Raw genomic sequence first — 15466 nt, forward strand, 5'->3', positions numbered from 1 at the left:
ACACACACAAAATGCTGGTGGAATGCAGCAGGCCAGGCAGCACGGTCTCAACCCAAAATGTTGACTGTACTTCTCACTATAGATGCTGCCTGGCCTGCTGTGTTCCACCAGCATTTTGTGTGTGTTGTTAATGAGAGGCGTCAGAGGAGATTGACTAGACTGGTTCAAGCTGACAAGGAAGCAACAGTAACTCAAATGACCATGCATTACAAAAATGGTGTGCAGAAAAGCATTTCTGAACACACAGCAGGTTGAACCTTGTACCAAATAAAGTGGCCACTGTGTATCTATCAGCACATTGCGACATGAAATGTAAGACACTACCACCTCCAGAACTAACATTTAAATGAAGGACCTATCTGAGGCATTTGCTCCTCATCCCACTGACGTAGGGCTCTGCTCGCAACCATACATTCTGCAGAGGCAGAATGAACGCCCTGTGAGTGGAAATCCTGACTGATTAATCTAACGTGGGAGTTTCAATGAAAAATATTAAATAACTAGAAACTGGAAAAGTTGGGGGGAGAACAACCAGGGAAGTTACTCCGATTGAACATTACTTTTGTAAAGTATTAAGTAAATTGCATTGGAAATATTCGTCACATTTGTCCAATGTTTGCACAGTCACCTTGCAGTAATAACTTCTTTGGTATTTTTCAGTATCTCTGGCATCCTCAGCAGTTCTTTAAAACACTGCAGTGAACTCTTTAAAAAGTCATAGAGTCACAGAGTCAGAGAGCACTACAGGACAGAAACAGGCCCTTTGGCCCATCTAGTGCATGTTGAATAATTATTCTGTCTGGTCCCATTGACCTGCACTGGACTTTTCATAGTTCAGAAAAAAAGACCATAATCCTACTTCTAGTATTTGATTTGGTCTTTCCTCAAAATGGAGTTTTGTTAAGGTTTGGGAGGGCACTAGTCTGAAATGCATCTTCCTTTGCCTATACTGAGCTGCTGGGGATTTGCTCTTTGTGGGCCAGCTCATTTTTGACCTTTGTTCTTTGGCACCATGACACAGAAATTCGAGCTGAACTGGCCATCGGGTTCTCATGTACATGATCACCAGCTCTGCTGTTGGGTTGAGCACTGGGCTAATGACAGAACACAAACCTTCTGAACTGAAGGGCCAGGTGTTCTTCGCATTCTGCTTTCCAGCTTTGTGCCAGCCAGCGTGCACTTACCAGGACAGCTAGCAAGCAGACCGCAAAATCCCAATGCTCCAGGCTCGGTCACTGCGGGCTACTCCAGCTGACAGGAAGGCCCCAGAACTGAGAATTTGGCAAAACAGTAAGTGTGCTTATAGGAAAAGCAGGGAAAAGATGGCACAGTGAGCGCTGCTTGTAGATCTGTTTCCTCACAGTGACATGACCTGCTTTCAACCCTGACCTTGCAATTCTGCACTATGGTGGACATTAGGACTCTACAGCGGGTAGTTAAAACTGCCCAAAGCATCCGCAGCACCCACCTACTCACCGTCAAGGACATATATACAGAAAAATGCTGGAAGAGGGCCAGTAACATCATGAAGGATCCCACCCACCCTTCTTATGGACTGTTTGTCCCACTCCCATCAGGGAAGATCCAACTCAACATCAACTGCAGGACCTCTAGACTCATAAAGAGTAACTTCCTGCAAGCCATCAGGCTGATAAGCACATCCACCCATTAACCCACACCACCACTACAACATCCACATCAGCCATTCCTCTCCACAACCCCTCAGCACCCCTCACCCCAAATGCACTGCCACTTTACAGTTCCCTGTACGTTGTGTGTAACAAAACTGCTTTGTATATCTATTTATTTTGTTTTTAATGCTTGTGCGGAGTTAGCACATCCTTCTTCTGACATTTGCGTTTCCTGTAGATGCCCCGGTTTCTTTCCACATCCCAAAGAGATGTAAATTGGTAGATGGGTTGGCCACTGTAAATTATGCCTAGTGGATAGAATCAGCAGGGAGTTGATGAAATTGAGGGATTAAAGTGCGATTAGTGTCAATGGCTGATTGAAGGGCAGCTCAGTATCATGGTGCGGAAAGACTTGTTTATCTCTGTGGACCCTGATCAAATCTTGTACGGTTGGGCCAATTTACACTTAAGATCTTCTCTGACCCGAACAAAATGCAGCGTTAATATCACTATGTTGTTCAAATGCCATTTTAGTCCTGTTTTGCTGTTTATCATAACTTTGATTGGTAAGGCAGACAACAGTAGGATTGAATGCAACGTTTGTCTGAGTGGTCTTCACACCAACATTCACTGAAGATGCGGAGGAGTTCACCTGGCAAAGGGAAGGGTGGCTCAGTTATTAAGGAAGAAAGCACACAGTTTATTGAACGTGGCTCTGAAGGTCCAAATGGATGGTACCTAATGAAAAGGGATGTTTTGAATAAGGCAGTGTGAATGAAATGTGTACTCCTTACCGCCTGCCTGTTTTCTTGCAGAAGTTGTGCCATCCAGCCTAAAGCAAGACGGAGTCATGGAGTCACACAGCATGGAAATTAGTCCTTCACCCCTTCTGGTCCGCGCCTACCAAGATGCCGATTGGGGCTGCTCCTTATAACCCTCGAAAGGACCATAACTTCCTAAACCTTTCCTTTTCATGTACCCGTTGATGTTCAAGATACCTGCGACTTGGGGGGAGGGGCCCTTTTCTCTCGGTGACTCTTGCAAAGTGGATTCGTGCAGGAATCGCTCTTTTTTAGGAAACTTCCGTAGAAATATTTCAGAATACATTACGCTCAAATGCTATAAAGTGTTGATGTGATGCCCTACAAAGTGTCCAATTATGATTCACAGTTCCTGCTTTCTACTCGAGCACTTATGACTGTGAAGTGGTGTGAATTCCACAATCTGGGAGATTACGCCATTGCTGACTATTAAAATGGACATCAGTGCTGCATTTGCTCTCAGGCAGATGGTTGGTTTTCAGTAATGAGCATCAGTTCAACTACTAATCTCCAAAATAGTACGTGGAATCTTTAATAAGCTTGAGCAGTCATTTTAAATGGCAAAGATCTGTTTAACAATCTCCTGGGCATTTTGGACTAAAAATAGCCACACGTGGCTAAGTTGGCATTTCAATTTAAGCCCACATCTTGGTCACCTCTTTAGTGCCTGAAATATTCAGGGAAAGTTATCCTCTAATTCCAAGAGCAGTTTTTTTTACGTGTCTATGAGGTACTGAGAAACCTTAGCGCAAAGACATTAGAAGGAATTGTTCTGACTTACAAAATAAAGTGGCAGATATTTTAGTAATGTGCAGAGAGGAAGGAATTAATAGATTGGAATTTGAACAGTTGAGGAGAAACCGCTCAAAACTGACAGTACTTTTATGAAGCTTTTCAATTGCCATGTCCACTTTGTTACAGAAAGAGTTTGGCTGGATGTTGAATGACAGAGCAGAAGCTATTAATAGATATACTGCAGCGACTCACCAAGACTCCTTAGACAGCACCTTCCAAATCCATTATCTTCAGAATCAGAATCAGGTTTATTGTCACTCTTGTTTGTTAGAAAATTTGTTGTTCTGTGGCAGCAGTACAGTGCAGGCACAGTAAAGTACAAATTACAATAATAAATAGATATATAATTTTTTTTAAAAAACAGATCATTAAATAAATAGTACAAAAGAGGAATAACGAGTTAGTGTTCACAGGTTCATGGACCATTCTAAAATCTGATGGCAGAAGGGAAGAAGCTATTGTATAAACTTTGAGCGTGGGTCATCAAGCTCCTATACCTCATCCCTGATGGCAGCAATGGGAAAAGCACATGTGAGTCCTTAATGATATTGCTGATTTCTTCAGGTACCGGTTTTTGTAGATACCCTCAATAGTGAGGAGGCTGGATGAGTTTACAACCCTCTGAAGCTTCTTAAAATGCCGTGCAGAAGATCTGTCCTGCACCCAGCACGTAAGTACAATTGCAAAGAAATCACAACAGCACTTCTGCTTTCTTAGGAGTCCATGGAGATTTGGCATGACATCTAAAACTTTGACAAACTTTTATAGATGTGTGGCGTACAGTCTATTGACTGGCTGCATTAATGACTGGTATGGAAATGCCAATGCCTTTGAACAGAAAATCATAGAGGGAAGTGGATTCGGCCCAGTATGTCACAGGTAAAGTCCTCCCAACCATTGAGCAGATCCACATGAAATGCTATCATAGGAAAGTAGCATCCATCATCTGAGATCCACACTATCCGGGTTGTATAAGGTGACATATATGTACTCAGATAATAAAATTTACTTTAAAATTTTGAACTTTGAACTCCAGACACCAGACAGTGATGCAACCAGTCAGAATGCTCGCCACAGTACATCTGCTGAAATTTGTAAGAGTCTTTGGTGGCATACCAAATCTCTTCAGGCTCCAAATGAGATATATCTGCTGGAGTGCCTTTGTCATGACTGCATCAATACATAGAAAGATAGAAAACCTGCAACACAATACAGGCCCTTTGGCCCACAATGCTGTGCTGAACATGTACTTACTTTAGAAATTACCTATAGCCCTCTATTTTTCTAAGCTCCATATGCTTGTCCAGGAATTCCTTTAAAGACCCTATCGTATCCGCCTCCACCACCATTGCCGGCAGCCCATTCCACACACTCACCACTCTCTATATAAAAAAAACTTAACCCTGACATCTCTTCTGTACCTATTTCCAAGCACTTTAAGACTGTGCCCTCTCGTGTTAGCTATTCCAGCCCTGGGAAAAAGCCTCTGACTATCCACATGATCAATGCCTCTCATCATCTTATACACCTCTATCAGGTCACCCCTCATCCTCTGTCGCTCCAAGGAGAAAAGGCCGTTCACTCAATCTATTCTCATAAGGCATGCTCCCCAATCCAGGCAACATCCTTGTAAATCTCATCTGTACCTTTTCTGTAGTTTCCACATCCTTGCTGTAGTGAAGAAGTACTCCAAGTGGGGTCTGACCAGGGTCCTATAAACTTGTAACATTACATCTCGGCTCTTAAACTCAATCCCATCTTAACCACAGAGTCAACCTGCGCAGCAGCTTTGAGTGTCCTATGGATTTGGACCCCAAGATCCCTCTGATCTTTCATACTGCCAAGAGTCTTACCATTAATACTACATTCTGCCATCATATTTGACCTACCAAAATAAATCACCTCACACTTATCTGGGTTGAACTCCATATGCCAATTCTCAGCCCAGTATTGCATCCAATCAATGTCCTGCTGTAATCTCTTCCTTCGCCTCCCACAGTAGCCTGGGGTACATCTCATCCGGTCCTGGTGACTTATCCAACTTGATGCTTTCCAAAAGCTCCAGCACATCCTCTTTCTATGTTTATAAGCTCAAGCTTTACAGCCTGCTGTAAGTCATCCCTATATTAGCCAAGGTCCTTTTCCATAGCGAATATTGAAGCAAATAGAGCGGGGTCATGATAAATCCCCATGAGATGTTGACGTGCAAGAACTTGAAACTGCTCACTGTTTCCATAGCTAATCCCTCAATGGGGATTGGTGTGTGTTCTCCCAGTCTCCCCTTCGTGAAGACTGAGTGGAAGGTTTTTGTTGTCACTCCACTCAGCCAACCAACGACTTCACTTCTGCTAGAACTGGTTAGGGAGACTAGGGCAACAAAAACATGACAGCAGCACCACCTAGAAGTTGCCCTCCAAGCCATAACCGTGGTGACTTGGAAATATATCATCTTTCCTTCACTGCTGATGGATTAAGATCCTGGAACTCTCAGCCTGATAACAGTGGCTGAAGCAGTTTAGGGAGGCAGTTTATGATTGCTTTCATTAAGGATGGGTAATTAAATGCTGGCTCAGTCTGTGAAGCCCTCATCCCTTAAATGAGAATCAATTAATAACCTGCTATGAATCAGAAACAGAATCAGGTTTATGATCGCTAATATATGTTGTGAGATTATTCATGTGAAGCAGGAATCAGTGCTGGGGCATTTACTGTTTGTCATTTAAATAAAAGACTTGGATGACTGTATAAGTGGTATGATAAATAATTTGTGGATGAGACAAAATTTGGTGGAGGCATCGTTAGAGAAGAAAGTTGTCAAAGGATATAGTGTGGTATAAATCAAGTTGAAATTTGGGTAGACAGGTGGCAAATAAAATTTAATCCTGACAAGTGGGAAGTGATGCATTTTAGGAAGCCAATTTCTGGTAGGTCATATAGAGTGTCATCACCCAGGGCAGTACGATATGGAGAGGAAGCTGTTGCCCACGCAGCAGGCTCCCCCTCTCCATGTAGCTGATGAATCCAAAGGAAAGACAGAGACCGATATGGTTTGGCACCAGCAGCATCGCAGGAGTTGCCAGTCAGCATTGAACTCAGCATAGGACTGCCTTAGGGATCCCAGCTCTGGATTTTACTTCAGGGTTTACTCCTGAAGTCTTCTCCACGAGTGGGTATAGCCGCAAGGCAGCAGAGGTTTGAGATCAGCGTCTTCCTTTTAGATGAGCTGCTGGTTATCCCCATCTGCCTGAAGCAACTGGTCTTACGGCCCCAGTAACCCGCCTTTGCCCCTTCTTCTGTCGGTAGAAACAGTTCTGTTGGGCTTCGTAGCTAAGCCACACGTCAAGGCCAGGAGCTGGACTAGGTTGTCAGAGGCTCTTTGGATCAGAGGCCATTGGAAGCATTTTAATAGGCAGAGGGAGCTTATCCCCACTACCACCCCCGACTATGACAACCTTATGGAAACACAGAAGATAGAACAGTACAGCGCAGTATAGGTACGTCGGCCCACAATGTGCTGATCTTTTAACCTAGTTTAAGAGTCCTGAAACCTTGACTGCTTGTTCATTTCCATAGCTGAGTTCCTTCAGCATTTTGTGTGTCTTATTTAAGATCAATCTAACTCTTCCCTTCCAATTTTTTTTTAAAGCTATTATTAATGCTTTTTGAGTTAGTGATTTAGATGCATATCATATTATTACTGAGTTAAGTATTGTATGTAATGAGTTTTTGCTACAACAAGTGTATGGGACATTGGAAAAAATGTTGAATTTCCCCATGGGGATGAATAAAGTATCTATCTATCTATCTATCTATCTATCTATCAATTAGCCTTCCCTTTTCCGATAATCCTTGCACCTATTTAAGGATTTCTAAAATGTCCCTGGCATTGAGCTGGCTCGTCTATTTTGTCTATTTCTCGTCTGTGGTCCCCCCAGCCATGTTTCAGCTTAAAGGGACTCTCTTGAAATAGACAATTATTTTGAGGTCTCACAAATGCACGAGAAGCATAGACAGAATATATAGTCAGTGTATTTTTCCCAAGGTAAGGTAGCTTAGAACTAGAGGGCACAGGTTTATGGTGAGATGGTAGAAATTTAAAAGAGATCTGTGAGGTAATTTTCTCATACAGAGGGTGGTGAGTATCTGGAACAGGCTTGTCGCGTAGATGGAGGAGGCAGACACAATTACAACATTTAAAAGGCATTTGGCAGGTATTAGATAGGAAAGGTGAGGAGGGAGTCAAGCCTAATGCCAGCAGGTGGGATTAGCATAGATAAGTATTACATTTGGCACAGACAAGGTTAGATGAAAGGACCTCTTTCTGTGCTGTGTGTCTCTCTGACTCTATAGACCTTGCACGTTTTTTTGTGGCATTTTACACCTTCAGCTACAACCTCCAATCTGGAGTGGGCAAACTGTGTGCTTGGTCTTGTGTCTGTGTTGGAGGTACAGACCCCATACTGCCGACAGTGCTTCTATTTTAAGCCCTCTGATTAAGAACTCCAGCCACGCTGGCACATTGTACAAGGTGGCTGGTGATTTGCACATGGTTCAATGCACTACAAAGATCAGTAAACCACACTACTTATTGCAAATACTTTACACACCATCTGAGGCCAAAATTTACTCCGCTGTTGCTCTCAATCCAATGTGTATTTTACAGTGACTTTATCCGTCGGGATGAATATTCATGCTACTCCTTCTGTTTATTTTTCTCTCCTTTTGTTGTCCTTTTAATATCCCATAAGAATATTTTATAACATTTCTGCAGTGTTGGAACTTCTTCATCAAACGGATACCATATATTGGGCACATTGGCAGTGATTTTACAGCTCAGGGCGTCGGAGTTCAGAGTTCAATTCCAGCTTACTCTGTAAAGCATTTGTACGTCCTACCCATGATATGTGTAGGTTTCCCCCCAGGTCCTTCGGTTTCCTCCCGGAGTCCAAAGATGTACCAGTTCAATGGTTCAACGGTTCCATTTAACATCAGAGAACGTACACAGAATACAACCTGAAATTCTTACATTTTAAATTCTTACAAATTAAATTTCACAGATATCCGCGAAACAGAAGAGAAACCCAAAGAATGAATGACAGTGTTAGAACCCTGAAGTCCCCCCTACACACACACACACACACACACACACACACACACACACACACACACACACACACACACACACACACACACACACACACACACACACACACACACACACACACACACACACACACACACACACACACACACCCCCCCCCCTCCTCCACTCGCTCCAACAAGAAGTGTCAGCCCCCCTACCATCCACCAAGCAGCATCAAGCCCCCCAAAGACCCCAATCTATAGTCCATCAAAAACATGGCATGCCAGAGGCTCTCCCTCCCCTTCCACAGCGAGAGGGGAGATCAACAACTCGCCGTTTAGATTTTACAGTCTGCAGCATCACGATATATTAGTTAGTAGGTTAATTGTCCTGCAATTAAGCTAGTGTTGAATGGGTGGGTTGCTGGGGGGGGGTGGATGAGGCCCGTTGGGCTGGAAGACCCTGTTCGCACCATATCTCTAAATAAACAATAAAGCTGTCATTGTCTCACTTATTTTCAGTTTTTAATGAAAATCTTTATTTGAATTTTGTGTTTTTTTAGGCTAACTGTTTCTGATTGTATGACCTTGACAACTCTGCATAAACAATTTTGTAAGTGCTGACATAAGCAATTCAATTTTGCCACTGTTGTTTTCTGGACTGTAAATCTCTAATTTCTGAATTAATAAATAGAGTAATTTTCCATGTACGATGTGTCACCATTTTGTGATTTAGAGCCTTCAGGAGATCAGAAATATAGATCAAATCCAAAGAATAATCCTTCCCAATCAGGTTTAGCCACGATAAATACTGATTTGTGTCTAACTATAAAGAAGAGTTCAAACAGCAGATTCAAAAGTCAAACTAAAGGAAATGAGGAAGAGAGAAGGTCAGGCTCATTTCAATCTCATTTATAGTTCAGCAAATTTGTGAAAAAAATGAGTGGGGTAGATTGTTAAAGTGACAGCAACAGATGGATGAATAGATGGATTTCAAGAGGAAAAAAGGATTATGGAGCGTGAACAGAGAGAGCCAGGGATAGGGTTGGGATCAATCCAAAATTCGAGGAGCTTGGAGCAATTGTTGCTTGCTTCAGTCTCCACTGGAATGATCTGTACCAAGATCAGTAGCAAACCTCATCTGCATTTAACTGCTGAGCTGTGGGCCCCAAGAGACTGTCAGAAACAGCTGGGTGATACTAAGTAACAGCACATTTTGTTGGCTGTGATGCCAGTAGCAGGTTTACAAGTGGGTCTTCATTTTCCTTTCCACATAATACAAACATCTTCAATGACTTTGGGCATTCTTCCAATAGCCTCTAGAGATATATTTAAAAACTACTAGTAAATTTGCTTGAAATGTAATGCAAATAGATTAGTCATCTAATGGCATAGCTTGTTAATTTATACTTAAGACTTCCAGTTAAGGTATACAACCAAAATAGGACCTCAGCTAAATAAATAACCAGTCATTTTGTTTGTTTGGTTGTATATATTTACAGTCAGATGACAATAAACTTAAACTTGATACTCTGCGGATGACAAAAATTATCCAAAAACATTAAGATGAATTGGGGACAGGTCAAGCATAACATATCTTTGCTTAATTTTGACTGTTTATTCATCTCATTGTTCAGCTGAACGTGCACCTTAGAGTTCTGGAGGAATGCACACAAAATGCTGGATTAACTCAGTAGGTCAGGAATTAGTTATAGACAGCAATAAGCAGTCGATGTTTTGGGCTGAGAATCTTCATCAGGATTTCTTCTCTTTCTTCACCTGATCTGCCCTTGAAGTTCTTTAATTTATTGCCGGGGTACTATTCCAAACGTGATCGTTGTCTCTGGGCAGTCCAGAGGACATTGTGTTGGGACCTGTTGGCACATTTCAATAAAAGTGTTCCTTGGAGGGATTTAAGAATGAGAATTGAACAAGCGGTGGAGTTATTGTCTCCTTCTAAGAGCCCTTAGCCACTGATGCATGTTCCTTCTTCAGCAGCTTACCCTGCTCGGCATGGTGTCTGTTCATTTACCCAATCATCTTCTACTCCAATGGAAGCCTCACTGATGATGCTATGTCTGGTAGCAGATCATTCCAGCAGCAGCCTGAAGTCAAGCCAAAATCCTTCTTTCTGTGCAACTTAAAGGAACTCTAGAAAGCTTCATCCAGCTGCTCAATATACGTTTGTACGTTCAGTTATGCCTGGAGGCAAGATCGTTGAGCTGTAAGGTAGCAGTGCTGACACCATCCACTGCACGCCATATTTCTCATGTCGTATAGTGAGACTGGGTCAGTTCTATCACTGATGTATTCTCTCTCGTATGCTCCTCAACTCCACTCCTTGTTCTCCAACGTCCCATCCGCACTGAGGATAATCTACAGGAGCCAATTAACCCAACACCATGCATGCCTTTGGGAAGTGGAAGGAAACGAGACACCCGACAGAAACCCACACATTCACACAAGAGAATGTGCAAAACTTCATGTAGACAGACGCGAAGGTCAAAAGCAAAGCCAGGTCACTACCTACTGCACGACTGTGCCACCGATAAAGTATTAATTGCATTGTGTTTTGCCCCTGTGTTGTTCTACATTTGCACATATTTCAAATCTCTTTAGGCATTAATAGGATAACTATCTATTATGATACTGGCATATAAAAGCATATTTGTTATGTTTTTTTTCGTGTTCTTTCAGTGGAGATATTGGTTTTCTTTTGCAACATTTAATTTCTGTGCTAATGTAGACAGAAGTATATTTCATATGAGCACATTAAGTCTTTTGTATGCTAATATCTTACAGTACGTTTCAGCCAACTTACATTTAGGACTGGTTTAAACTAGCTTTTGTACGGAAATATACACCGTGACCTAATTTAACTACCCATATATGTCTTGATTTCCATTCTATTTGTCTGTTAATTATACAAATGTCATTTGGAGGCCCCTGCAAAAGATGACTTTGGTACAAAGTAAAACTATAAGGAGATGTAAGAAATTCTAGCTGATCCCTATTGCAAAGTTTTCAGACACTTAGAGATCTATTAGGGGAGCAAAGGGTAAGTGGGGAGCGAAGTTCACTTGGCTTTGTAAAATGGTCTCTGAGATCAAAGTGCAGGATTAAACCATGTTTATAATATAGACAGTACTGCAACCTGTTTCTGCCCACTGATTTATATGATTTGCATATTTCCACTCTGCCAAGTGCCAAGGAACCCTTACAGAGCAGCTTAGGCAAAAACAGCATTGTTTCAGAAAGTCTGTGTGTGCATACTGAATTAAAAGCCAAGTGGGCAGCTTGTAGTCCTTGCTGCCCTCTGACCACCTTTACATTTGCATCGGCTGCTCTGATGCAGAGATGCAGTGGATCACTGCTGGATAGTGACAATGTGACTTCAGCCAAGAATTAACCTGAATGGTGGGGTGCCATTGATTTCACATTATTGGGAGAACAGACTCTCTGACCATTGCATGTGACCAGTATTGTACTCAATATTACAGATGTGGTCTCACTGACATCTTATACAGCTGAAACATGATGTCCCAGCTCTTGCATTCAATTCCCCAACCAAACAATGTAGTCTGCCATTGTTGCCACTTCCACAGAATGTAGAAGATGAACATAGGACACACCAGCACAGTACAGGCCCTTGGGCCCATGATATTGTGCTGACCTTTTAACCTACTCTAAGATCTATGTAATACTCCCTCCAACATAGCCCTCTATTTTCCTTTCATACCGAAGATTCAAAGATTCGAATTACCTTGATTATCAATGTATGTATACAACCCTGAGATTCGTCTTTCCAACAGACAAGGAAGAGGATACCCATGTGCCTATTTAAGATTCTTTTAAATTCTCTAATGTGTCTGACCCTACCATCACCTCTGGCAGCACTTTCCACATACCTACAACTCTCTGTGTAAAAGAAATAAAACCTGCCTCTGACATCTCCCAGAATCACAATGAGAATCAGGTTACTTATCAGTGACATTTTGTCATGAATCACAATCAGATTTATTATCACACTGACTTGGATGACATAAATATTGTTTTGTGGCAGCAGTACAGTTGTACAAAACAAGAGAGTTAATGTAGTGAGGTAGTGTTCATTGATTCATGGACCATTCATAAAGCTCAAGGTGGAGGGGAAGAAGCTATTCCTAAAATATTGAGTGTGTGTCTTCGGGCTCCTGTACCTCTTCCCTGATGGTAGCAATAAAAGAGAGCATGCCCTGGGTGGTGGGGGTATTTTTAATGCATGCTGCCTTTTTGAGACATCATCCTTTGAAGATGTCCTCAATGGATTGGAGGCTAGTGCCCATGATGGAGCTGGCTGAGTTCACAACTCTCTTCAGCTTTGTCTGATCCTGTGCATTAGCTCCTCCATACCCAACAGTGATGCAATTCATTAGGATTCTCTTCATGGTACATCTGTAGAAATTTGATAGAATCTTTGATAACATACCAAGTCTCCTCAAACTCCTAATGAAATATAGTCGCTGGTCTACCTTTTCCATAATTGCGTCCATAGGCTGAACTCCTTATACTTCCCTCCTCCCACCTTAAAATTAAAAACTCAAGAAATTCTGTGGATGTTGGAATTCCAAGGCAATATACTTAAAATGCTGGAGGAACTTGACAGGTCTTAAAATTATGTCCCCTTGTATTAGCTATTTCCAGCATGGAAATAAGTGTCTGGCTGTCCACTCAGTCATTTTGTACAGTTCTATCAAGTCACTCCTCATCTTCTTTCTCTCCAAAGAGAAAAGCCCTAGCTTGCTCAGTCTAGGATACAGTTCAAGTGAGAAACAATCTCTGACCTGAACCATTGACTCTGTTACTCTTCACACAGACATAGTCTGAACTGCTAAGTTTTCCAGCAGTTTCTGTTCATACCTTATTTATACAGAAAGCAGGCAAAGTTAAGGAAGGGTCTCCATTTCTGAAATGGCTCTCTGGCATCAAGTTGGTGTTGCGCACACTGACATCATGATCTTGCATTCTGCACGTTTTCAGCAATCATCAGCAGTTCTTATGTTATAATATATACCAATGTAGCTTCAGTGTAACTCGTACCATGGGCACAACCACAGAATCCATTTTGGAATTAATTCAGCTACTGTGACATCCAAAGAACTTAAGATATACAGCCTAATTTTGCAGCTCAATAGAGAGGGGGAGGTTCTGGGGACCAGCATAATGTCTCTGAAATGGAGCTTAACAATGAAAAGAAGATTTGCATCACTTCATGTGCTCAATATTAAGCAGTTTTTGAATTAATATCACACTTATCTTGGGGACCTTCAACACACTTGGAAGTAATTATGCTTTTTTTCCCCACCTCTAGAGCATCATAAATGCAGCTCGGACCAGAAGAATGAATCTCTGCGTTCTTTCTCTGACAGTCACCAGAAGCTCTATGAATTTGAGATAGATTAAGATTGTTTCAAACAAACTTCAAGTGTAAAATCAGCATGATAATAAAATGACGATCTAAAATAGAGATTTGAATAGAGCTGCCAAACTGGTACACTTCTTATAATTTAGTTATATTGGAATATTCATATATATCATCCATAATATCACTGAGTGACAGAACAGGTTTAGTGGGTAAATTGCCTGACTTCTATCCTTGTTTTCGTCATGCAGGTGAGCATAATCGGTGATGAGGAAGTAGAGGATGAAGTTAAGAAGGGAAGAGTAGAATGGAGAACCTCAATACTTTAATGTCACTGAGATGATCACTCCCGCTCTTGCTAGATCCATAAAAATCTTCTACACCATTGCGGACCTGATGGCAGCGGACCCTTTAAAATCTACTGTCAGAGGCTGGTCACAACAAGATCAAGGGGGTGGAACATGTGCTGTCTGTTTTGTTGTACTTCATGAGTAGTTCAATCATAGGCTAATTTTAAGAGGCATTTTCCTGCGTTCAAAGGAATGGATTTTTTCAAAATGATTTCTCAGAACATTCATTGTCCATTCTCAAATGTCCTTGGACTGAATAGTTTGCTCAATCGTTCAGATGGCAATTAAAATTCAGTCATATTGCTGTGGGCCTGGGGTCACATATAGGATGACTGATTTCCTCCTCTAAGGGCCATCAGTAGGAATGGATCAGAAATTGAAGGGGAAACAGAGCATCAAATAGAGCAGTTCTATTTTAAGGCAGCTACCACACCATTCATGCATTGAATACTAAGGTCAAATCTGCTCTTGTAGGTAATGGCCTATTTTAATAGTCAAGACTAGATATGGTTTCAGAGTAAATTAAAACCAACAATCTTATAGCCTGACATATTTTCCTTTATAATTGGTATTTTACAGGGTGGAAAATGTCTGTGTGCTGAAGACACTCACATAGATGCTGCTTTGTGCCTCTGATAGTTGTGTTGGATCAAGAAAGCTACAAACAGTAAGTAGTTAAAATCTTGTCCTTTCCATAGCAGAAGTTGCTAAGATTTTATTAAGAATATGCTTACAGTGGCTTAAGATGTGGCAGGAAGTAAGATAAACTAACTTTTAATAGATATTCAGTGAAGAAGAACCACAACTGGTTGGAATAGTCTGGTAATAGATGCATGGCAGGGTACCTCAGTCCCGATGAATACACATCCAATGCCGTCTGGGAGGTTCAGGATTTTATTTATGTGTAGGACAGCCAGTTTTGTTGGAAAATGTCATCAGTAAAAGGAACTAAAACTCTGGGCTTCACTGTTTGATCAGCAGCCATTATCACTGAAGTGCACTCACAAGGCTGAAAGTTACCTGCATCATATTTTTTAGGAGATGATCACCTGCAGTTTAAACCCTGCAGACAAAGAGAGAATGCATTACTGTCATTTAGATCTGAAACTCTGAAGACCGTGCAAACGTCGGAGTACATTTCACAATGTAACTAATATTCGGCTCTGAATGCCGGTGAGGGCAATGGTTTCTTTGAAGATGCTTGTCAGCGCTGAGCCTATGATTCCAGTGATTGTTCAGATGTTTAGTAGGGAACATGGGATGGCACAATAGCATAGGGGTGATGTAATGCCATTGCAGTGTCAATGGCCAGGGTTCAATTCCCACCGTGGTCTGAATGAATTTGTATGTTCTCCCTGTGGCCACATGGGTTTTTTCTGGCTGTTC

The sequence above is a fragment of the Hemitrygon akajei genome, chromosome 10, assembly GCF_048418815.1.
Source record: "Hemitrygon akajei chromosome 10, sHemAka1.3, whole genome shotgun sequence".
Lineage (NCBI taxonomy): Eukaryota > Metazoa > Chordata > Chondrichthyes > Myliobatiformes > Dasyatidae > Hemitrygon > Hemitrygon akajei.